Source organism: Nicotiana tabacum, chromosome 20 (assembly GCF_000715075.1).
Source record: "Nicotiana tabacum cultivar K326 chromosome 20, ASM71507v2, whole genome shotgun sequence".
In the NCBI taxonomy this organism is placed as follows: Eukaryota; Viridiplantae; Streptophyta; class Magnoliopsida; order Solanales; family Solanaceae; genus Nicotiana; species Nicotiana tabacum.
Genome location: NC_134099.1, coordinates 110,221,172 through 110,246,060, shown reverse-complemented (window position 1 = coordinate 110,246,060; position 24,889 = coordinate 110,221,172).

Here is a 24,889-nt window from a genome sequence, read left to right as displayed (position 1 = left end):
TCACAAATGGTAAACAAGAAATCAAGCTATACAAATTTCGGATTCAAAAACAATCAAACAAAGTATGAACATGAATTAAATCTATTTTAAACAACAAGCATGATGGATTTAAACGATTAAACCAACATATTTCTCTAAACACAACTAAATTCTTTTAGACAAATAACAAGATCGACGAATAAATAATTATGAACTTAAGCTTGAACTTAACAATATTAACAATTTCTAACAATACATAAACACATGAAACAAATTGAAGAAATAGTTAATTAAATTTCAATTTGAATCTAACAAACATCAAACTAACAAATACTCACTTAAACAATAATACAAACATGAAATAAACATGAAAACAACTAATTAAACTTCCATTTTAAAATCTGAAAATTAATTTAACAAACAACACATGAACATGAACTAAAAATTAATTCAAACGATAAACAAAACAAACATTTGTTGATTTTAGATTCGAAAATATCAAAACAAAATACGGATAAAATAAAACTCAAAATCTACCAACCGGATTGAAACGACGAACAACGACCAACCCACGACGAACTGGAACAGTGATCGACGACATCGACCAAAACTCATCCATGTACGCGAACTCGACTGGAGTTGACGCCGAAGTGAAGCCATAGTCGACGCAGCAGCGTGGTTTGTTTTAACCTCAGCTGCTCGTCGTGCACAGTAAGGTCGTGTGGGCTGCTTGAAGCAGACGAAGTGACGAAGGGGAAGAAGAAGCATCTACGTGAGCAGCAGCTGCGACGACCCAGCAACGGCGACCCAGCAGTGGCGTCCAAGCAGTGATAGCAGCAGCAACGATAACCATGGCAGCAGCGCACGTCGAGTAGCAGGTGAAGGACCAGAAATGGCTGCGTTAATGGCGGACGTGGGCAGCAGCTGCGACGGAGAAGCAGCAGCGGAAATCTCAACTGTGGGCTTTCATGGTGGAGCTCGACGGACTGGTTGTTGGTTGTCGAAGACGAAGCAACGACGGGGTTGGAGAAGGTTGTTGGTTCGGTCGCGTTCGGAGGTCGTTTGGTTGAGCCGGGATCGTGAGGGTGACGTCGTGAGTGTGTGTGTAGCCATGACTTCTTGAGGTTGAAGGCAAAGGGAAGCCATGGGAGGTGGAGAAGCTTGAGGAAGAAGAAGAAGATAGGAGGGTTTGGGGCGGATGACTTAACAATTTTTTAGGGTTTTCTTCATTTTTTCTTTTTGTTTTGTGTTGTTTGTAAGATAATAGGGGTGTTGGGTTATGGACTGGGTCGACCCAGTTCGAAATGGACTGGGTCGTAGGGAAGATTGGGCCATTTTTGGGCCTGTGGCTTGAAATCGAAGAAGAGGCCCAATTCCGACTTTCTTTATATTTTCGCTCTCTTTTCTTCTTTTATTTCTCTAAAACTAAATTATAAAAATACTTAAACTATTATTAAGAACTAAATTAAGTTATAAAAGTGCAAATTAACTCCCAATAACAATTAACGCACAATTAAATAATAATTAAGCATAAAATTGTATATTTGGACATTAAATGCTAAAAATGCAAACGATGCCTATTTTTGTAATTTTTAATTTTTTAAAACAAATTTAATTACTAAAAATTGTAGAATTAAATCCTACATGCAAAATGTGACATATTTTTGTATTTTTTATTAATTTAGCAAATAAACATGCACAGAAAAATACAAATAATTATTCAAAATATCACAAAATATCACAAAATTGCACACCAAAGAAAAATCATTTTATTTTTGAATTTTTTGGGAGTAATTCTCATATTGGGCAAAAATCACGTGCTTACAGCTGCCCCTCTTTGCCCGGAGACACGAAGGGTTTTCGTGCAAAGATAAAGCGAGCGATTTTTGCCCATCCGAGTACTCCGTTGAAGCATTTTTTGAAAAAGATTTGACCGAACCTTTGCTTCAAAGGTTTCCTACATATCCTGGGCTAAACAGGAATCAGGTCAATGTAGTTCGGGAAATTTTGGTAGCTGGGACTACCGTTGGACTGCAATTTTACTGTTGTTGCATGCTATTACCACTGCTTACCGATCTCCTTGTTACACCATGCTTAAAAGAAAACAAGAAGCTAGGCTAGAGTACAATTTGTTTTTGTTGTCTTGCTTCCTTGTCTGCTTGCATTTCTTCCGGTGCTCTTCTTCTTTTGACACATGTACTTGAGTTTGTACGGTGACCTCTTGTTGCAACCTTCTGTTTCCCGGTGCCGGGGAATTTTATTGTTTCCTGCTGGGGATTCCTATTGTAACCCTCTGCTTTATTGTCCTCTGACTTGATCTTGAAATGTATGCCTCTATTATCTGGGCGGGCTCCCAACATCAACAACAACTTTAAAAATAAGCGCCATTCCTCTCTTCAGGCGGGCTCCTGACTTCAACAACATCTTTGAAAATAAACGCCATTCCTCTCTTCAGGCGGACTCCTGACTTCAACCAATACATCGCCATTCCTTTCTTTAGGTTGGCAAGATTTCAACAACCCTTTTTTTTTTACAAAAAAAATGCCTTTCCTCTCTTCAGGCGGGCTCCTGACTTCAACAACAACTTTGAAAATAATCGCCATTCCTCTCTTCAGGCGGGCTCCTGACTTCAACAACAACTTTGAAAATAATCGCCATTCCTCTCTTCAGGCGGGCTCCTGACTTCAACAACTTTAAAATAAAATCCTATTCGAGGGCGGATGAACCCGAAATATCCTATTCGAGGGCGGATGAACCCAAAATATCCTATTCGAGGGCGGATGAACCCAAAATATCCTATTCGAGGGCGGATGAACCCAAAATATCCTATTCGAGGGCGGATGATCCCATTATATCCTATTCGAGGGCGGATGAACCCATTATATCCTATTCGAGGGCGGATGAACCCAAAATATCCTATTCGAGGGCGGATGAACCCATTATATCCTATTCGAGGGCGGATGAACCCAAAATATCCTATTCGAGGGCGGATGAACCCGAAATATCCTATTCGAGGGCGGATGAACCCAAAATATCCTATTCGAGGGCGGATGAACCCAAAATATCCTATTCGAGGGCGGATGAACCCATTATATCCTATTCGAGGGCGGATGAACCCAAAATATCCTATTCGAGGGCGGATGAACCCAAAATATCCTATTCGAGGGCGGATGAACCCAAAATATCCTATTCGAGGGCGGATGAACCCAACAATATCCTATTCGAGGACAGATGAACCCAAAATATCCTATTCGAGGTCGGATGAACCCAAAAATATCCTATTCGAGGGCGGATGGACCCAAAATATCCTATTCGAGGGCGGATGAACCCAAAATATCCTATTCGAGGGCGGATGAACCCAAAATATCCTATTCGAGGGCGGATGAACCCAAAATATCCTATTCGAGGGCGGATGGACCCAAAATATCCTATTCGAGGGCGGATGAACCCAAAATATCCTATTCGAGGGCGGATGAACCCAAAATATCCTATTCGAGGGCGGATGAACCCAAAATATCCTATTCGAGGGCGGATGAACCCATTATATCCTATTCGAGGGCGGATGAACCCAACAATATCCTATTCGAGGGCGGATGAACCCAAATATCCTATTCGAGGGCGGATGATCCCATTTTCAAAATCTTGGAATTGTCTTACCTCCGACTGTTTTTCTTCGAATCGTGTTGTCTTGCTATCTCTTAAAACTTGAATTGATTTCCTCGTTCCTCCGAGAAAATTTTCGACAATGGCAGAAAATCTTCTGCCCCAGTTTTGGTGCTTTTCCTTGTTCTCCAGGTGGACGCCTGACTTCTGATATTTCAACTGTTCTTCCTTGTTCTCCAGGTGGATGCCTGATTACTAATACTTCAACTGTTCTTCCTTGTTCTCCAGGTGGACGCCTGACTGCTATTTCTTGGAGTCTCCTTTCTTCCCCTCCTTCAAATTCAATTTTTTTTCTTAACACTGCTGGGGATAAAAGTGTTATCTTCTTGGGATAACGTTGTTGAGGATAACGCTGCTGGGGAATTTTATCCCTTCAAATCGATGCTTCATTCTTCTGGAAGCTGCTGGGGAGGATAATGGCTCTTTGCTTTTCTGAGCACAAATGTCATCCCTTTGTTCTGTCTGCTGGGGATCAACTTCCTCCATTGGAAGCTTATTATGTTGGGGGCAACCCTGGTTCAAAGACCACTTCCTTGGTGCTATCTTTATTCTTCCCCAAATGGGTACCTAATTTCCAGAAAATTTTCTAACTGAAAAGAAAATTTTCTGCCCCAGTTTGCATTTTCCCTTATGGTCTTCACTGCCATTCCCTTTACCTGTTTCAAACCAAACAAAATTTGTTAGTTTAAAAACCCAGTGGTTGGTTATGATACTCCTACTGGGATGGTTTTTCCCTTTCTCCCTTCCCCACTCTATGTTGTCCACCCTCTTGGAACTTGGTCGAAAATCTGTCGGGGATGCTCCTACATCTCGATGATCTGCCGGGGGCCCTCTTGGAATTAGGTCCACAATTTTCTCAATTGTTGTTTTCCTGTTTTTCTCCAACTTCTCTTGGAAATTTGGTCTTATTGGGATCTAGGCCCCTTTCATCATTTGGTCTTGCGACCAACTTCTTTTCTCTTTATCGCCTTATCTTTGGCGTGTCCTATTCGCATTTTGCTTTGCATCATTTTGGCAACTGGTAGTAAGCTCTAAAAATCCTTTTCAAAAACAAACTGCTGGGAAGGTAAAGTCTTTTAAACCAAGAAATGAAAAAGTGATCATTTAAAAAAAATAGAAAAAGAAGAAGTCTTTCTGAACAAATGCTAGGGAAAAGGAAAGAAAAGAACTTATCTGAATGATATAACCGATTCCAACGATCATGTCGCGCATTCCGGATTAATCAACCCAGTCTATTTGTATCAATCAACCTTCCAGACGGCCTCATGTTGCTGGGGATAAACATGCACTCAACTCTTTGCCAAATGCGGATCCTTCCCGCCAATCTTGTCTTGTCGCCTCATAGTGCCCTTCGAGGGGTTTTCACTAATAAGACTCTCTCATTTCTCTCAACTCCCGTCGCCTTATGGTGCCTCTGAAGGTTTTCACCGATAAGACTTTCTCATTTTATTTTATTTTTCAGCTGGGGATTGAAGTGCTGCCGATATGACTCTCTCTGTTGGGGATTCTTTCGGCTATCAATTCATTTTCAGCTTATGATCTTCTTCTTTGCTGGGGATCAGAGTGTTATTCCTGACTTCCATTTGAATTGACTTAGCACTTCTCAGATACTGATCGGGAGGTCTTTTTTGGACATCAATAGGGGTTTTTGTGTATGGCTGAAAGTAGAAGGGGGTATCCAAAGTTCAAAAATAATTTTTAGGGGTAAAATAGTACAACTCTTGGAATCAAACTTTCTTGACAAAATTACAAGCGCCAACTTCTGCCCCAGTTTTTCTTGCTCGGGGATTTTTATTTTGTCACACCATGTTACCTTATGCACACTATGACCGAGCCGTGAGGCGCCTACGTATCCTCTTCGAGGAATCAGGTCAAACGTAGTTCCCATGCCTTTGTTTTTTTTTGTGACTTTTCTTTTGTTCTTATTATCATTACTTTTTTTTTCTTCGTTTTCATTACTGATTCCAAAAGAGGGGTATGAAAGAGTAAATAAGGCTCAAAAGGGGAAGCAAAGGTCAAAGTGTTTGGATAGAAGAAAGAATTGCCTCCGTCATTTCATTCTCTGATAAATGCTAAGTACAAACAAACAACAATTACAATTACAAGAAATCATAATATCTCTTAACTGCATCAGAATTGATAGCCATGTCGACGTATTTCCCTTCGATATCTGTTGATCATAAAGCGTCATTGGGCTTGCTCTGTTTAGATTGCGATGATCAACACACACCTTGGATTTTCCGTCTTTTTTTTTTCATTGGCACCACATTAGCCCACCAATCAGGATATCGAGCGGCCCGAATAACCTTAGTATTCAGCTGTTTGGTCACTTCTTCCTTAATCTTCCCACTCACGTTGGTTTTGATCTTCCTCAATTTTGCTGGACGGGGGGTAATGCCGGGTCAGTGGGCAATTTTTGACCCACTAGATTGGTGCTTAAGCCCGGCATGTCGTCGTATGACCATGCAAAATGTTTTGAATTCAGTAAGTGCTTTGATTAGTTCTTCCCTGATGTTTGGTTCCATGTGGATGCTTATCTTAGCTTCCCTGATGTCATCCGCATCCCCTAGATTGACGGCTTCCGTGTCATTTGAGTTGGGCTCTTTTTTTTTTCAAATTGGCTCAACTCTCTGTTAATTTTTCCGAAGGCTTCATCCTTATCGTATTCCGACTTATCATCACAATCTTGTACTATAAGTTCGAAATCAGATTGATTGATTTCTTTTTTAGACTAGGTTGAAGATCCGTCGTGCATGCCATGTCATTAGAACCAATAGAAAGAGAACTGTTCAAAAGTGAAAAATAAGAAGAAAAATTAAAACAAAATAAGAAATGAGAAAAAAAAACTTTCACTTTATTAAAATACGGGATAACAAGGTTTCACACTTTGGCGAGCACAAGAAAGATCTGGATTACAACCCTGGAATAATCCAGACAAAAAAAAATAAAAAAAAATCAGAGCCCACTACCAAGACTCCCTTCGTATAGGAAGAGGAGTAGCCATTCAATTGTTGATTTTTACTTTCAACCCCACAAACTATACATCTGCCTCGTTGGACCCTTTTCCCAACACCATAACTGGCTTGTCATCCACCTTTTCCAACTATACCACCGTTTTTCCACTGGTTAACATTTCTTTTGAACCGACACGGATCATCATCACTGTTTGTGAGGGTTTCTTTAGCTTCCCTCCTTCGTGCATTAGCTCAATCATGTGGGTTTCAAGGTGTGCCAGCAACGGATTCTGATTGATGTTGGGTGCCTCTGGTGTCTGAACCTCAATCTTGTTGGTGTCAATAAGATTCTGTACTGCATGTTTCAACTTCCAACATTTCTCGGTATCATGTCCAGGAGCCCCCGAACAATACTCACAGCTTACCGAGTGGTCCATATTTTTGGGAAGGGGATTTGGCAATCTGGGCTCAACAAGACTCAACAAGCCTAACTGCCTTAATTTGTGGAACACGGCAGTATATGTTTCCCCCAACTCAGTGAATGTTCTTTGTATTCTTTCCTTTCTGAAAGCCTGATTTCCCCGGAAACCTACCCCTGGAGAGTTCTTGTAGGCTCTTGGTGGTGAATAGGTATTTTGCAGTGGTGTATGTGTGTTCTGGGGAGCCGGCGCGCGCCATTGCGAGCGAACCGGAGGCTGAGTGTATGTTTGGGCTTGGTTAATGGAAGAATGAGGCACCGAAGGGTGATAGTAGTGTTGGGATGAATTGTGGTGGTAAGTTGATTGGCGAGGTCGTTGTTGATTATAGTAAGGCGGTGAACCTCTGGGTCCCAACCAAATTCCTGAATCAACTACCGCTACTTCCTCTCTCTTCTTTCTTCCGATTTCTCCTACCCCGCCTTGAATAGCTTGAGTAGCTGCCTTAATTGCTGAATAGCTCATAATTTTATTTGTCTTGAGGCCTTCTTCCACCATACCTCCCATCTTCACTACCTCGTTGAATGATTTCCCTACCGCTGAAACCAAATGGGCATAGTAAGTTGGTTCCAAGGCTTGGAGGAAGTAGTCTACCATTTCACTCTCCTTCATAGGAGGATCCACTCTTGCTGCCTGTTCTCTCCACCGGAAGCCATACTCTCTGAAACTTTCATTGTGTTTCTTCTCAAATTTTGTCAAAGATAGTCGATCTGGGATGATTTCCAGATTGTATTGGAAATGGTGTGCGAATGCCTGTGCTAGGTCATCCCAGGTGTACCATCTCCCATGGTCCTGGCGTGTATACCACTCCAAAGCTGATCCGCTTAAACTTTGACTGAAGTAAGCCATCAATAATTTTTCTTTTCCTCAAGCTCCTCGCATCTTGCTGCAGAAACCCCTTAAGTGGGCTACTGGGTCGCCGTGCCCATTGTATAGGTCAAATTTAGGCATCTTGAAGTCAACTGGTAATTGTACATTTGGGAGCAAGCACAAATCCTTGTATGCTACACTGACTTGCCCACCTAACCCTCGCATGTCTCGGAACGATTGTTCTAGACTTTTGACCTTCCTGAACATCTCTTCTTGTTCAGCATTTTTGGCTGGCTTGTCACTTTCGGTTGGGAGGTCAAAACGAGGAGTAGTTGAATGGATTTCAGAGGCTTTGAGGGTGGGCTCCGAGGGGTAATATTGGTTGTCCTGGGCCTGGAATGTAGGCTCACTAGGAGATTTGTGGAATGTAGCCGGGGGAGGTGCTACGAAAACAGGAGTCACAGGTGGAGGAAAGTATGAAACTGGTTTCAGAGGTGGAGACTGCGGTGTCTGAGAGGTGGTTCCTCGGTAGTGTTGGTAAATGGGGAAATTTGGGGATAATTCAGTGGTAATATTATCCTAAGTTTGGGTCATTGATGGAGCAGGGTTAGTTGGGTAAGATGGGGGTAACTGTCCTGTAGACCAGGCTTGGTACATCTCAGCCATTTGCTGCTTGAGTTTAAACATCTCTTCTTTCATTTTCCCGACATCCATCTCCTCTAGCTCAATACCTGTGTCAACATCTGGGATAGACATACTTTCGGGTATTGGTCCTTTTGATCTCGTGTGATAATGATAATATGCCAGTATACTCTTTAGAGAAACTAACTGCTTGAATTCTGGAAATGAACAAACTTGTTAGTTTTGAGAATTTAACACATATATAATTACACGTTGAGATGCAATGCTCCTAGACAAATATCCCCTTTCTATTATGCATTTGCTCGACTGCTTGTGTCGTACCAGCTTTCTTGAAAATTTTATTCACTTTTATTTTATTTTATTTTCTTATATATATTTTATTGTGGTGGTCGAATCTTATAGAGATTGCCTACGTATCATGTCCCCGCATGAATCAGACCTTGCGTAGTTCGGACCAATAAAAGATAAACAATACTAATCATTTTTTTTCAATTTTCATATTAAAATAAATTGGGTTTCAAAGGTTTGAAGAAGACTTACAAACTCGAATATCAAACAACCCGCATATTTTAATCAAAAGATTTACAAACTCCAAAAATAAATGGGCAGCTTCCTTTCTCCGTTTAACAAATGCAACCGAACGGTTATTTTTGCAAATGTGGCCCCTTCCAAATTTTGAGGCCGGAGAGGATTATTTTACGACGCTTTACAAACTTGTTCATTCTTTTACGAAAATAGCCTTTCGACAATTGAAAGATACTCTAGGGCTATTTCGGCAAGAACGGTTTAAGACGCGGTCAAAGCTGGCTCTGCTTATTTTGACCAGAAATCCAAACGGTATTCACCTGACCGTTGACTCTTTGTTTTTTTCTTTCAAATTACAATAAAAATCGGGTGTTGCAAACACGACCCTTCAGCGCCTCGGGGACGAAGATTTTTAAGGCTGTGTGGGTCAATTGGACCAAATCTTAAAAAATGACCCAAAGGTGGTTATTTATGCAAAGTCAGCCTTCCGGCGTCCTTTTCGGGAACATTCGGCTATGTCTTGATAAAACAGCGTCACCCGACTTCTTTATGACAAAATTAAAATTTGACATATTATTTTTGGCTATTTTTTAGCAAAAGGGGAGGTTGGACACCACCCGACTTATTTATGACAAGATTAAAATTTTGACTCGTTTTTATTTATTTATTTATTTATTGGTTTTTTGGCTATTTTAGCAAAAAGGGGGGTTGGACCCGATGAGGGTTGCCTACGTATCTCACATCCGGTGAGAATCAAACCCGCGTAGTTCGAGCCAATTAACCGAACTATTTTAAAAAGGATTTTTTTTCTTTTCCAGCAACAAATTACAAAACCACTTTCAAAGCACGACTCTTTTCATTTTCATTTTGAATTTTTCAGAAACGAATAATAAAAAAAAACTATTTTAAAAGTAAGACTCTTTTTCATTGTCATTTTCAGGGGAAGAAAAACTATTTTCCTTTTTATACTTTTTTTTTTTTTTAAAAAATAAGACAGAACAACGACTTTTTTTCTTTCTATTTTTCCTTTGCACTAATAAAACATTTTTTTTCATTTTCTCGAAATTTCGGTAGAGGTTTGACAATATTTAGGCATTGAGTTTTTTTTTCTTCAAAAATAAACAATCAATTCCCAAACCACTATTTCTTTTTTCATTTCAAAATATTGTTCTTGATATTCAAAAGTCAGTCAACACACAAGTCCGAATCAAATAAATGCGCAAGTAGGAGCAAGTAAGATGCATCAGGATGGTCATTTTCATTTTTGGTACACCTGTCCTAGACAGACCCAACCCCTGTGTTGAGCCTCCAAAGTCAAATGCACGTGATGCAAACAAACGTTCCTACTAGGGATCCGGCATGTAGCTGAGTTATTCTAAGTGAAAAACCTGAGGCATATTGTTCTAACCCTGGCTTACCCAAGTGGACAGCTTGAGCCGAAATGGGGGCAACGTACCGGGAGCACGAAAGTCTGCCCGGCCTAGTTACTTGTCCCAACTTCGTCTGATTTGGTATGACTTCTAACAGAAAGGTGGGCCACGCGCACGTGTACACCATAAATTTAGAAGACTCAGAAAGAAGAAGGGTTTCGTAGCAGTTTTATATACACAATTCAGATAATATTAAAGCGGTAAAAGCATCATTTAGCACATTAAGCATATATCATGTAAAAATCAGATAATAAATAAAGCCAACTATAACAGTTATTTTAAGCTCGAATTCTTGAACCCTGAACCAGTGGTTCTGGGCCTAGTCCCCAGCAGAGTCGCCAGAGCTGTCGCACCTCCTTTTTCCGCATACCCGAGAGGGTACAAGGGAGTTTTCTCCAATTAAAAGACAGTCGAAACAGGATTTGTTTGTTTGTTTCAGAGTCGCCACTTGGGAATTTTAAGGCGTCCCAAGTCACCAATTTTAATCCCTGAATCGAGGAGAATATGACTCTGTTTATTATTCTGCGAACCAGAAATCCTGAGTAAGGAATTCTGTTAATCCGGAAGAAGGTGTTAGGCATTTCCGAATTCCGTGGTTCTAGCACGGTCGCTTAACTGTTTTTATTCTTGGCTTAATTATCTCGATTTTACATTTTTATTGCATGATTTTGTTACCGCTTCTGTTTAGATTGTTTATAATTAAAGACCCTTCTTCGAATCGAATCACGCGTACGTGTATTCGTTTTATATATTATATATTTTTAACGTAAAAAATCGTGTCACGCGTACGTGTACACAATGATATTGATAATATATTTATTATAAAAATAATTATTTTTTCGAAATTGTGTTTAAAAATAAAATTAAGAACATTCGCCTTTCTTAAATAGTGAACCGCACATCTCGGGTTTTATAAAATTAATTTAATATCCCCCGACGAATTAAAATTTTGGCTCAAAGTTGCGCGAACGCATAATCCGAATTGCCTTTAAAAATGTAATTTAGGCCACGCGAATGTATCCCTAATTTCACAAAATATTCTTGATAAAATTCTCTACAAATTGTTTATTGCATCCACTTATTTTTATATGAAAGCCATAGAGAAACATTGATTTAGACGTCTCTATATTTTCTTGAAAAGCATTCCAAAGTTATTATGTGTTGACCGCGAGTCTTATTTTACGCGTATGAATTATATACCTCAAAACTATTCAAATTTTAAAGAATTAATGATATGAAAAAGAAACAAACAACATGTAACTAAAAATACTACCATTTTTATCGTGGATACAACATTAATATATCCAAAAATCGAATCGCATATAAAACTGGAAAAAGAATTAATTTGATAAACAAATTAATAGTTTCTGAAGAATTTTCATTGTTATATTTAATGCGAACTCTATTTCTACATGTCCTTGACATAAAATGTTGCAATTCGTGCTTATAAATCCCATATCCTTCTCATATACTTGTTTTTAGTCCAAAGTTATAATTATTTAGTTAATTTTTGATTACGAAGATTGAGTTTGAGATAAATAAACCAATTCTTATTCTCCGCCTATGCGAATATTTGCAAGCACTAACTCTATATTTTGTAAAAAAAATCATCGACATTATTTCATACATTAAAAGAAATGAGTTGATCGCGTTTCTAAAATAACTATGCCATTTGTTATTGAGAAAGAGAATTAATCTACCAATTGATTTAATAAGACGACATCATCTAGCCTTAAACAAAATTGGATATTTGACAAAATAAGCTAGTAATGTAATTTCTGGGTATTTCCGTACTATTCTTTACTTAGCTAACAATATCACAAGATTTAATTAATGGCCAATTTTCTGCAATATTCCCTATCAATTCAAACAGTAAATGTCATCACTAGTCCTCAAAACATATAAGATTATCGTGGAATTTACTGCTCCAGAAGGTTAATTAGTTAACAGTTTATCATGTCAAGTATAATACTATATTAACCAACTAAAACAAAACTGAAACTTAAACTGATAAAATTTAAATGAGTAGAAGACATCCTTATAATTCCAAACTTCATTTACTTGCCATGTTGAAGCTTTTCATGACATGAATTTACAGATATGTACCTGATATTGGAAGCAAAAGAAAATGATGATGAGAATCAGCGACAGTAATAGCAATACAGCAACAACTGCCCAGCAACAGTAACAACCCAGTAACAGACCGGTGGAGTAGTAATCCCAAAAACAAAAGCTTTAAGCTTTGAATGAAACAACAACAATTAATACTGATTTCAAACAAAGAAAGAAAGCAGAAGATTTTTTTTTAGTTTTTATTTTTATTTTGAAAGCTTAAATATTTTTCGGAATTTTTCTTTCTCTTAAATGTTCAGCCCTTTTTTTTCTCTCTCTTATCTTCAGATTCGTTTCTCTCTCTCGTATGTGTATTTTTTCTTTTCTGTCTCCCTTGTCTTGTGTTCAAGACTTCATCTATATAATCCCATCCCATAAATCTTTTAATCAATTAAATCAATACTTTTTCTCTACCCAACCCATTATCTTCTCACTCATCCCCATTACATTAAATAAACATATCACACCACCCCATTATATTTTGTCCCTCATGCCTAACATAAAATAATGCAAGATTCCCCCCACTAAATTTTGTCATGTCCCCCTTTATATTAAATAACCATATCACAACCCACCCCATTTTATTGTCCCCCATGCTTTAAATAAACAATTACAAAATGTACAATTCCTAAACTACCCCTCCGACCCTATTGCAAATTACTATTTTACCCCCGAAAGTACTATAAATTACCAAACTACCCATCAGCTATAACACATCATTTAATCAAACTTAACCAAAATATAGACAATATGATTAATTTCTAACAATGTTCAAACAACAAAATTCATGAACATGATTTCTTCAACATTTCAACAACAAATCACATGAACATGATTTCAACAACATTTCAACAACAAATCACATGAACACAAATTGAACAACAAAGAACAACTAAAATTTGATTGAACAATATTTTAGCAACAAACAATCCTATTTTCGGATTCAACAACAACAACAAACAAGTATATTTTGATTTCTAAATTCAATAATATTGAACTTAAAATCAACTACTCTAACAACATTACAACAACAATTCCTATATTAAACTTTATGAGACAAATTCAAGAAATAATCACAAAGGGTAAACAAGAAATCAAGCTATACAAATTTCGGATTCAAGAACAATCAAACAAAGTATGAACATGAATTAAATCTATTTTAAACAACAAACATAATGGATTTAAACGATTAAACCAACATATTTCTCTAAACACAACTAAATTCTTTTAGACGAATAACAAGATCGACGAATAAACAATTATGAACTTAAGCTTGAACTTAACAATATTAACAATTTCTAACAATACATAAACACATGAAACAAATTGAAGAAATAGTTAATTAAATTTCAATTTGAATCTAACAAACATCAAACTAACAAATACTCACTTAAACAATAATACAAACATGAAATAAACATGAAAACAACTAATTAAACTTCCATTTTAAAATCTGAAAATTAATTTAACAAACAACACATGAACATGAACTAAAAATTAATTCAAACGATAAACAAAACAAACATTTGTTGATTTTAGATTCGAAAATATCAAAACAAAATACGGATAAAATAAAACTCAAAATCTACCAACCGGATTGAAACGACAAACAACGACCAACCCACGACGAACTCGAACAGTGATCGACGACATCGACCAAAACTCATCCATGTACGCGAACTCGACTGGAGTTGACGCCGAAGTGAAGCCATAGTCGACGCAGCAGCGTGGTTTGTTTTAACCTCGGCTGCTCGTCGTGCACAGTAGGGTCGTGTGGGCTGCTTGAAGCAGACGAAGTGATGAAGGGGAAGAAGAAGCAGCTGCGTGAGCAGCAGCTGCGACGACCCAGCAACGGCGGCCCAGCAGTGGCGTCCAAGCAGTGATAGCAGCAGCAACGATAACCATGGTAGCAGCGCACGTCGAGCAGCAGGTGAAGGAGAAGAAATGGCTGCGTTAGTGGCGGACGCGGGCAGCAGCTGCGACGGAGAAGCAGCAGCGGAAATCTCAACTGTGGGCTTTCATGGTGGAGCTCGACGGACTGGTTGTTGGTTGTCGAAGACGAAGCAACGACGGGGTTGGAGAAGGTTGTTGGTTCGGTCGCGTTCGGAGGTCGTTTGGTTGAGCCGGGATCGTGAGGGTGACGTGCGTGCGTGTGTGTGTAGCCATGACTTCTTGAGGTTGAAGGCAAAGGGAAGCCATGGGAGGTGGAGAAGCTTGAGGAAGAAGAAGAAGATAGGAGGGGTGGGGGCGGATGACTTAACAATTTTTTAGGGTTTTCTTCATTTTTTCGTTTTGTTTTGTGTTGTTTGTAAGATAATAGGGGTGTTTGGTTATGGACTGGATCGACCCAGTTCGAAATGGACTGGGTCGTAGGGAAGATTGGGCCATTTTTCGGCCTGTGGCTTGAAATCGAAGAAGAGGCCCAATTCCGACTTTCTTTATATTTTCGCTCTCTTTTCTTCTTTTATTTCTCTAAAACTAAATTATAAAAATACTTAAACTATTATTAAGAACTAAATTAAGTTATAAAAGCGCAAATTAACTCCCAATAACAATTAACGCACAATTAAATAATAATTAAGCATGAAATTGTATATTTGGACATTAAATGCTAAAAATGCAAACGATGCCTATTTTTGTAATTTTTAATTTTTTAAAACAAATTTAATTACTAACAATTGTAGAATTAAATCCTACATGCAAAATGCGACATATATTTGTATTTTTTATTAATTTAGCAAATAAACATGCACAGACAAATACAAATAATTATTCAAAATATCACAAAATATCACAAAATTGCACACCAAAGAAAAATCATTTTATTTTTGAATTTTTTGGGAGTAATTCTCATATTGGGCAAAAATCACGTGCTTACAGATGCCTTTAGATATAGAGCTCCATTCCCTAATCTTTCCTCCTAAGGACACACGATCCTTACTTTATTGTTTTCAATAGATAAATAATGTAGGTTTTGATTACAAATAACTCACGAAATTTTCCTAGTGAAAACTGGGCCAGAAAATTTCGTTCGTTTGTCTGTTTTGGTGTCCGAGCAGGTTTGACCTCGAGGCGCAGGATTCGAGATGACCAAAAGAATGAGTCTCAATCCAGAACAAAGAAAAGAAGAAAATGAACAAAAATAAAGAAGTGAACTCAAAGGTTGAAACAGAGAAGGATGCAGACTGCTCAAGATATGATTGAAGTCATAAGCTTCGCATGTCCCGTCTCGATCTAAATCTGAAGAATAAGCCAACGGTTACAGTTGACGAGCATCAAGATTCAGATCGGAGTTTGCAGCAAGACCTAGCCAAGACTCAAGATCAAGCTTCAAAAGATTTATAGATAGGAATCTTCTAACTCGTAGTTGATAGGTTTAGCTAGCTTAGCTTTTGATTTTCCCTTTGGTGTAATAAGGGGGTCAGCAAGCAGTAGCAGCAGCAACAGTAAAATCACAGCTCCCGATAGTCCCAACTACCAAAAACTTCCAGAACTACACTGACCTGATTCCTTTATAGCCAAGGATATGTAGGCAACCTTTGAAGCAAGGTTCGGTCAGACTCTTTTCAAAAATGCTTCTCATGGAGTGTCAAACGGGCAAAAATCCCTCGTGATTGCTCATTTTATCTTTGCCCGAAAATCCTTCGTGTCTCCGATCAAAGAGGGTTATGTGACTATGTGATTTTTGCCCTATATGAAATACTCCTATAAAAATCCCAAGAAAACAGATTTTGTTAATTATTTATCATTTTAGGAATTTTGTAGAATTTTATTTAATTGTTTGCAATTTTGTGCATGTTTAAGTTTTATTTAAATCATGAAAAATACCAAAACATCACGCATTGCATTTAATATTTAATTTTACATTTTAGATTAATTAGTAAATTAGTGTTTTACAAAAATAGAAAAATCACAAAAATAACTCATTTTTGCATTTTTAATTTTCGAGCTTCGAATTTTGGTAGTTTTTCTTTTAATTTGGTATTTAATTAGTTGTAATAATTATTATTTGGAGTTAATTAATATAATTTGGTAGGATAATTTAGTTTAGGGATTAAATTTAGGTTTTATTTTTAATTTTTGAAAAGAAAAAGATTTTTTAAATAAAAAGAAAGGGAAAAAAATGAAAAGAATCGGAATTTTGGGCCAAATCCATCAAATTCCCCAAGCCCAAATCAAATGCACCCAAAATCCAACCAAAACCAGCCCAAAACCCGTTCCCTACCCGGTCCAAACCCCTCAGCTACCCAAACGACGTCGTTTTAATTATCCTTGATCAGGACCGTCGATCTTAATTGATGGACGGTGCGGAACTGAATCCCCTCCAATATATATATGTCCAAATGATCACTCCCGACCCCTTCGTCTCTCATCTCTCTCACCCCAGCCTCCCCTAACCCTAAAAGCGCCGCCCCAAAATTCCACCATCTCCGGCCGGTGGCACCACCACAAATCCTCACCAAAATCACACCCTTGACTCCTCTGCACCTCCCCATCCCAAATCTCCAAACAACTCCTCTCAAATCAGTCCGGAATTGCTCGGATTTTAGATGTAAGTTTCAACCCTAGGGCCGCCATGATTTTCCGTCGGCTCCCGCCACCAGCGCCACCCCCAATCGATCTCAAATTTGCACCATAGAACCTTCATAACTCCCTCATACCAAATCTCTAATTGTTTTCCTTCGAATATGTCCAGAACTTTTCGAATCTTAAATCTGATTTGAGCCCTAAAAATCCCAAAAAACCTCAAAATCGAGATTTCAGTGAAGATTTAGGTTTAGTTTGACTTTATTCACGTGTTCTTGATAAGAACACACGATTAACATCAAACTTCGCCGAAAATTGGAAGATTTGAAGACTCATTTTCCATTCTTTGATGTCCGAGCTATTGTAGTTATTTTCCCCTTTTCTTTGGTTTAATCTTTTCTTTCATTTTTTTCTCATCTTTCGTTTCTTTCTTTTCTTCTGGATTCTTTCTCATTTTTCTAGTTCTTCAGGGTCATTTTCTTTATGCATGTCAGTATTAAGTTTTTTTAATTAGCATGATTCTATTTTGTGTTAAGTTTTGTTCGAATCTCGTTTTGTTTCTATTTTCCTTGAGCCCAAGACCTCATGAGTCTTTATGATTTAGTAGGTCATTTAGGCCGATAAGTTTTGATTGTTGATTTTGAATTCAGGTTTGTCTGAGTTCAAGTGGACTTAGCCCCTGAAAATTCGAAGCCCAAACCCGGATTTACAGACCCATAATATTTTGAATTGGGTCAATCTGACCCATATTTGTCTGGTTCAGAAGTAAATAGCAGGGGTTCAAGGGGTAATTTGGAATTTAGCCTTAGGGAATCTTGCAGTAACTGCCTTAGGAAGCTTCTTAGAAAGCTGAAAATAGCCTAGCTTGGCTAGCAAGTCAGAAAATGAGGGACTAACTAGCAAAAAGAAAAACTAAGAAAGGTCTAAAGTGAAAAAAACTAAACCCTTAAGGCTTCCCTAGTAACTTGCCTATAAAGGCATTGTTACTTGAGGCTCAATTCAGATTGGAGAAAGCTAAGAAACTCAGAAAAAGAGAACGGCTAAAATTTGAAGAAAAATCACTGTTCCATTGAGTTCCATTTCTGATTTTTGAATTCCAACTTGCTAAGACAATCTTTGGTTCAGTGGGTGTGTGAAATGGCTTGAACTTGTTCTTCTTTTAAAGTCTGGGGTTGAGTTCTGGGTCAAGGCCACTATTTCATTGGTGTTTGAGTTGATTTCACTGGGTATTTGTTTGAATCTGGGACCTTTCTTCCTGCGGTTGAGTTCTACTGTTTTGGTTTACTGCTGCTGTTGTCACCTAAGCTCATAATTTTCTTTGTTTACTGCTGTAATCAGGTACACGCCTCTATTTTCATTCAATGTAAAGCTTTTGGCATGGAATCAAAATGGAGTTATGGAGTTTTGAGTAGTGATTCTGGTTGTGTGTAGTTTATCGAGTTGTTTCTATTGTCATTAGGGAGTTATGCTTCTTATCCCCCTACCCCTGAACATGTGACCAAGTGATTAGTATTCTGAACATTGTAAATTACATAATAGCTTAGGAATGGTGTTGCTTCTAGTTTAGGTTATATGTATCCATGTGGTTATTTGTTTTTGCCTTAAGATTTGGGTCCAAACTGTGCTAAACATAGCCGATGCAAGATCTGTTAGTTATTAAGTATGCACTAGCTTAGCTTTTTCTCTAAGTTTGGTGTAATATAGACTTGAGTTTTGCTTCACGTGTCTCAATACTAATGCATGTTTGCCTTTCTATAGTAGGAATCTTAGTTTTGTTTTTTCTTCATCTTCTTTTAGATCTAGTAATTTGAAGGATCAGGATATAAGCAACAAATCATGGTTTGATGAGATGCCAAACTTGTTAAGGTGTTCAGGATAGTTGACAAATTGGTTTTGTTGAAATCAGTCGGTGTCCCTAATGCAGATTTTATGTTTAAGTTGGCTGTGAAAAATTATAAGTTGTTAGTTTATTGAATAAGGTTCTGTTCATATGAGGTCTATTTGAGATTTAAATCCTCAAGTCTGTATTTCAAGTTAGTTTTCAGATTTGGAAGTTAAAGCTGGCTTATAGCTAATTGTTAGACTTGGATTTTCAATGGCTTTTTAATCTGCAGTGCTTTCATTTGTTAAAATTCCGTGTAATTGCCTACTGCTAAGTGAAATGAGTCCAGAGATTGTTTGCACATGTATTGGCCTTATCGACTGGTTTTTGTTGAATTTCGCTGGTATTGGAGGTTAAGTTATTTGTTTACCTAGATGGAATTTCAATCATTTTAGGCCTTTAGTTAATTAACTAGATTCCTTTAATAATTTAAGGAAAGCCATATTAAATAAAACAAATAGTTATGGCCCTCCGAATTTAGTTAGAATATCCTTTTAAAATGGAATTGAGGTGGGCCGCGCCAAACAAAATCACAAATGCGTGGACCTCATTTAATTATTTTAAAAATCCTTAGAACTCGAGGCGTGCCATTTAGCAAATCTCCATGGCCCTCGCAAAGTTAAAAACGCGTAGTTGCTTTAGGCGCGTTATTTTAATAATATTACCTTCCTAAACTCGGGTGTGCATTTCATGTGACCCAAATCCAAATCTTAACAACGTTGAATAAAATATGTTTCGGATTGCGGGTGCATTTCATGTGGCGCGATCCAAAGATATGTTTTAAACGACGTTAAATCTTCTTTAAAATAATCAAAAGCGGATAATAAGTTTAAAATGGCATCATAGGTTAAAACATGTATTAAAATCAGATAATAGGCCAATTATGATAGTTTAAGCGACCGTGCTAGAACCACGGAATCCGGGGGTGCCTAACACCTTCCCTCGGGTTAACAAAATTCCTTACTCAGAATTTCTGGTTCGCAGACTTCAAAAGGAAAGTCGAAACTTCCTCGATTTGGGATTTAAAATAAACCGGTGATTTGGGACACCAATTAAAATATTCCAAGTGGCGACTCTGAATAAAATTGAAGAAATAATCCCATTTCGAATAATGTCACTTAAATTAGAAAAATTCCCTTGTACTACCCTCGGGTGTGTAAAAAGGAGGTGTGACAACTGACAGGATATATCTACAAGCCTCTACTGATAGATGTACTATAATCAGAATAGGATCCCGACCTACCCTTAACTTATCTACATATATACACAAGATGTACATCAAACTGCTAGACCCGGCAACTCCGAAAGACGGGGAGCTTACCGATAAGGCTGAACTCGGGCAAACACCTACTGAGGAGGTCTACCCGTCTGTATGTCCGAACCTGCATGCATGAAATGCAGCGCCCCCAGAAAGGGACGTCAGTATGAAATACTGTATCGAGTATGTAAGGCAATATATTGAAAGCTGAACTGAACTGATAACTTGAACATATGCTTAGCTGCTAATACTAACTCAATTCTCTCAATATAATAAGTAAAATAGTTGTCCGACCCTATAAGGCTCGGTATATATATATATAACTGCTCTGCCATAGTAGGCTCGCTCATAGGCGCTCGACCATACTAAGCTCTGTATCTCGGCCAACTAGGCTCGCTCATAGGTGCTCGGCCACAGTATGCTCGGTGTATAACTTACCATCTGATTAGAAGTTGCCCGGTAGGGGCCTGCCCATCGATTATAGCTCGATGGTAATGAAAATACTTTAATACTGTACATATAAACTCTCTGCTCTCTTGACTGGAAGAAGAAAATACTCAATTGAATATGAAGTCCCGATAAGGAGAATATTATAACTAACAAAACTAGGAAAATATACGTAATTTGCGAGACTAGCAAAATATACGTAAATTCCGGGATATGAATTTTTCTTTATGCCTCGTTATCAAACTTGTGTAATGACAAGATCATACAAAATAAAATAAGGGCTTAGCCTTAACATACCTGGAGTAGGGAAAATTCGTATGATATCCTTGAAAAAAGTTACATCGTACTCCCTTAGAACCACAAGATTTTACGTTGCTAAATTCTAAAAATCCTCGTTGAACTGTTGAGGATTTATGATGCTACAAGATAATCACGTTATTTCATGATTAAAATCTGATTTTTGGAGTGTCTTTTGAGAATGAAATTTGAGAATGTCTAATGTTTCCTTCTAAGTTAATGCCTTCCTAAGAGTTTCCAGAATGATTCACGTTTTTGGTTTTTGGTATTGAAACTTTTGGAATGAGTTTGCAAAGTTTACTCTTAAATGTTTTAAGGTGGAGGTGTCTTGCTACAATTTTATGAATATGACACCTAATGTAATGTGAGGATGAGTCACTTACATTGTTAGCGGCTTGGTGCCACTTGGGGTGGGGTGGGATTTTTATTTAATCTTTATTCACTTGTTAGGTAATTAGGTAATGTCTCGTTACTCAGTAATTAACCAATTACCCGTATAATTAAAAATTATCTCAAATTACTTAAAATTCTACTTATTTTTAATATACTTTATACATCATATTATCACAGTCATATGGTACCTTGTATGGTACTAGTCCATAAGTATCGGGTAGTATCGCTCGGCCCGTATTTTATCCCAAATCGCCAACCTTCAACAAAACTTATTTTCTTTTATTCGTGAACCTTTATCCTTCATGGACCTTACTTATTTCTTGTTATAAATATCATAAATATGCTAATCTCAAGATAATCTCATCCCCGAGTCTATGTGAATTAACTTAAGACGAAACTTTAACGTACGAAAAACGCGAAATGTAATACCTCGTCACTAACTCGTCGAGGTAAGGCTCGACATTTACCAGTACATGGGGTCGGTTATACTGATACTGCACTCTGCACTTTCTATGTAGTTTATGGAGCATACAGTGGCTGATTGAGAGGTTGGCTTCAGGTTATACGGTGTGGAGACCCAAGGTAGTCATGCTGGTGTCCCTTTCTACCTCTCTACATTATGGTTTTCATTATTTCCAAAACAGTTATAATTTCTTTCAGACTGATATTTGTAGAAAATCATAGTATGTTCGTGGATTATGACACCAGATTCTGGGTAGTAGTAGTAGCACTAGCATTGGTAATAGTGTATAAACAAAGATGCTATTTACTTACTTCTGCATTTATTTCTACTTGTTTTAGCTTGTTTATTTTTAATCACTAAAACGTAAAGGAAATTGGTTAATAAAACTCTAACGTTGGCTTGCCTAGCAAGTGTGATGTTAGGCGCCATCACGGTTCCGATGGTGGGAATTCCGGGTCGTGACAAGTTGGTATTAAAGCACTAGGTTGCCTAGGTCTCACAGTTCATAAACAAGCTGAGATTCATCTTTAATTACCATAGCATATGCCTGATTAATAGATGGTTCATTGGATTTCAACAAAATTTGTTTCCTAGCTTGATCATAAGAATCATTCAAGCCACTGAGGAGTTATAATAACCTCTGTTGTTGAAGGTGTTCAGCATATTCTCTTGAATTGGGGGCAGGTACCATGGCATCATACCCATTCCACAATCCTTTCAATTTAGTGAAGTAAGTAGAGACATAATATATACCTTGAGATAAAGTAGCAATAGCTCTGTGAATCTGAAAAATCCTCATGCGATTGACCTTATCAAATCGTTCTGTTAGATCTTCTCAGACCAAATGAGCATTTGAGGCATACACAATCCCACTAAGGAGTTCTATTGACACTGTATTCATGAGCCATGAGAGAACAATTGCATTACATGTTTCTCACTATTCATGCAATTCTGTCTCACATGACTCCTTTGTGCAAGTGCTAGTCACAAACCCTGGCTTTCTCTTCCCTAATAGTGCGATCTTCATTGTCCTGCTCCAAAGCCCATAATTCTCAAATCCTGTAAGCTTCACAGGGATTAGAACAACGCCGGGAGCATCCGATGGACCAATGTATAGTGGATGCATATAAGGAATTGTTGATTATGTCATTGAAGAGCTCAGATTCAGAAATTACTCAGTAAACTAAGAATCGACAAATTCGAGGAAGTTGCAAATCATATTTTCACGCAGATTATCAGTCCGCTCTGATACTATGCAAAAATCAGTGCTAATCTGCACTTGAAGCCTCAAGCTTGATAGGTTCTTCAATGGAGAAAGTTTCTAGAGAGGAGAAGAAGAGAGCATTTTAGAGGCAAAATGAAAGCTACTGTTTCATTAGGTACTATGCAAGGTCGTTATATACCAGACTTCCACTAACCGACTAACTAATTAACTTAATCAATAAAATGTTGCCATGTCATCCTTACTAAACTAACAATTACAACTAACAACTAGCTAACTAAGACTAACTAACAAACTAACAATTACAAGTCATAATAATAAGCATATGTAAAGGCAGATAGAGTATTATGTACGACTTTAGATGAATCCTATGGCTTTTTCTTAGACTCCGGCATTTGTATTAGGTTATCTATTAAATATATATAAAAATTTAATTATGAATCCAGTAACTAAGAGGAGCTATAAATTCAGTTATAAGTTTAGAACCCATAAACTTCAAATCTTGACTCCACCTCTAAGCATATGACCTCATTATCACCATCAATCATAGTGTGATGTATCTTTCCCCAACTCTCTCTCTATATATCTATATACACGCACAATATACCTGGTATTTGCTCCTTGAGCTATAGCACTGTATTTTTTGGGCGATGTTCCACCTTCAACAGTAGAAGGAGAAGATATAATTGGTGACCAATGTGACCCTAATGTGTTTGTCCCCAGTTAATAAGATGTGAAGCAACAATGGGAAATCAATTCCCTTGATGAAGTCCCTTGATGAAGTCTAGACGCTCAAATTTGAACTCAAAATGCAAATATTTTACTTTATCATAGAAATACATTAATACCTTTTTTTTTTTTTTGACTAGTTAAAATAATATTTACTAACAAATTTGAACAAACATAAATGAAACAAAAACGATATGGTTGTATGCAGCATACAAGGTCAAGTCGATCGTATGCTATCAAACGAACCTATACTAGGGCATAGCGGGGCCAATTTAATTCGAGTGCTTGTCAAACGAAGCAAACTTAAGATATTGAGGGCTGAAGTTTATATGAAGTTTGCTTGCAACAGTCGGGGGCGAAGCTACTTTGGTTGCGGGTTAAAGGTAAAATATTACTTGTTATTGATTAAAAACAGACTTTGAACACCCTTGCATAGCCTACTGGCAAAGTATGTTCAAAATTTGAACACCCTTATTGAATTTCCTCGCTTCGCCACTGACACAGCAGTGCAAATTAAGTTCAGATATTTGAGTTTGAAAGCCGCTTGTAGCAGTGCAAACTTCAGACCCACATATATGAAGTTCACTTGCAGCAGCACAAACTTTGAACACATGAGTTCAAAGTTCACGCCCATATTATTAATATATTTTTGTCCAAATATTAATAAGCTACTCTAAACTTATCACTTTAAAATTTTTTAAGAAAATGGCTACGACTTAAATCGTGACCTGAAAACTTCGCCCATTTTCTGGCAGTTGTTTTATATTGGCCCCAACTTCGTTAGTCTACATATATTTAGATTGGGCTTTGGATGCTTCGAAAACCAGCACAAAGGGTTCCACAAAGGGTGATTCTTCAAAGAGAAAATTGCTTATGTGCACAGTTAATCACTAATTAGAGATGTCTTTATTTTTTGGTCACTGTTTAAAATGTATTTATATTTTAGCCATTGTTTGAAATATATTTTCTTTTTAGCCAGTGCTTAATAAATTTTTATCCACCCGGACGAAAATATCCCTATGCTAGACATGAGTGCTGTGTAAATATTAAGGACAAAATGTCCTGTATTTGCATCTGCCG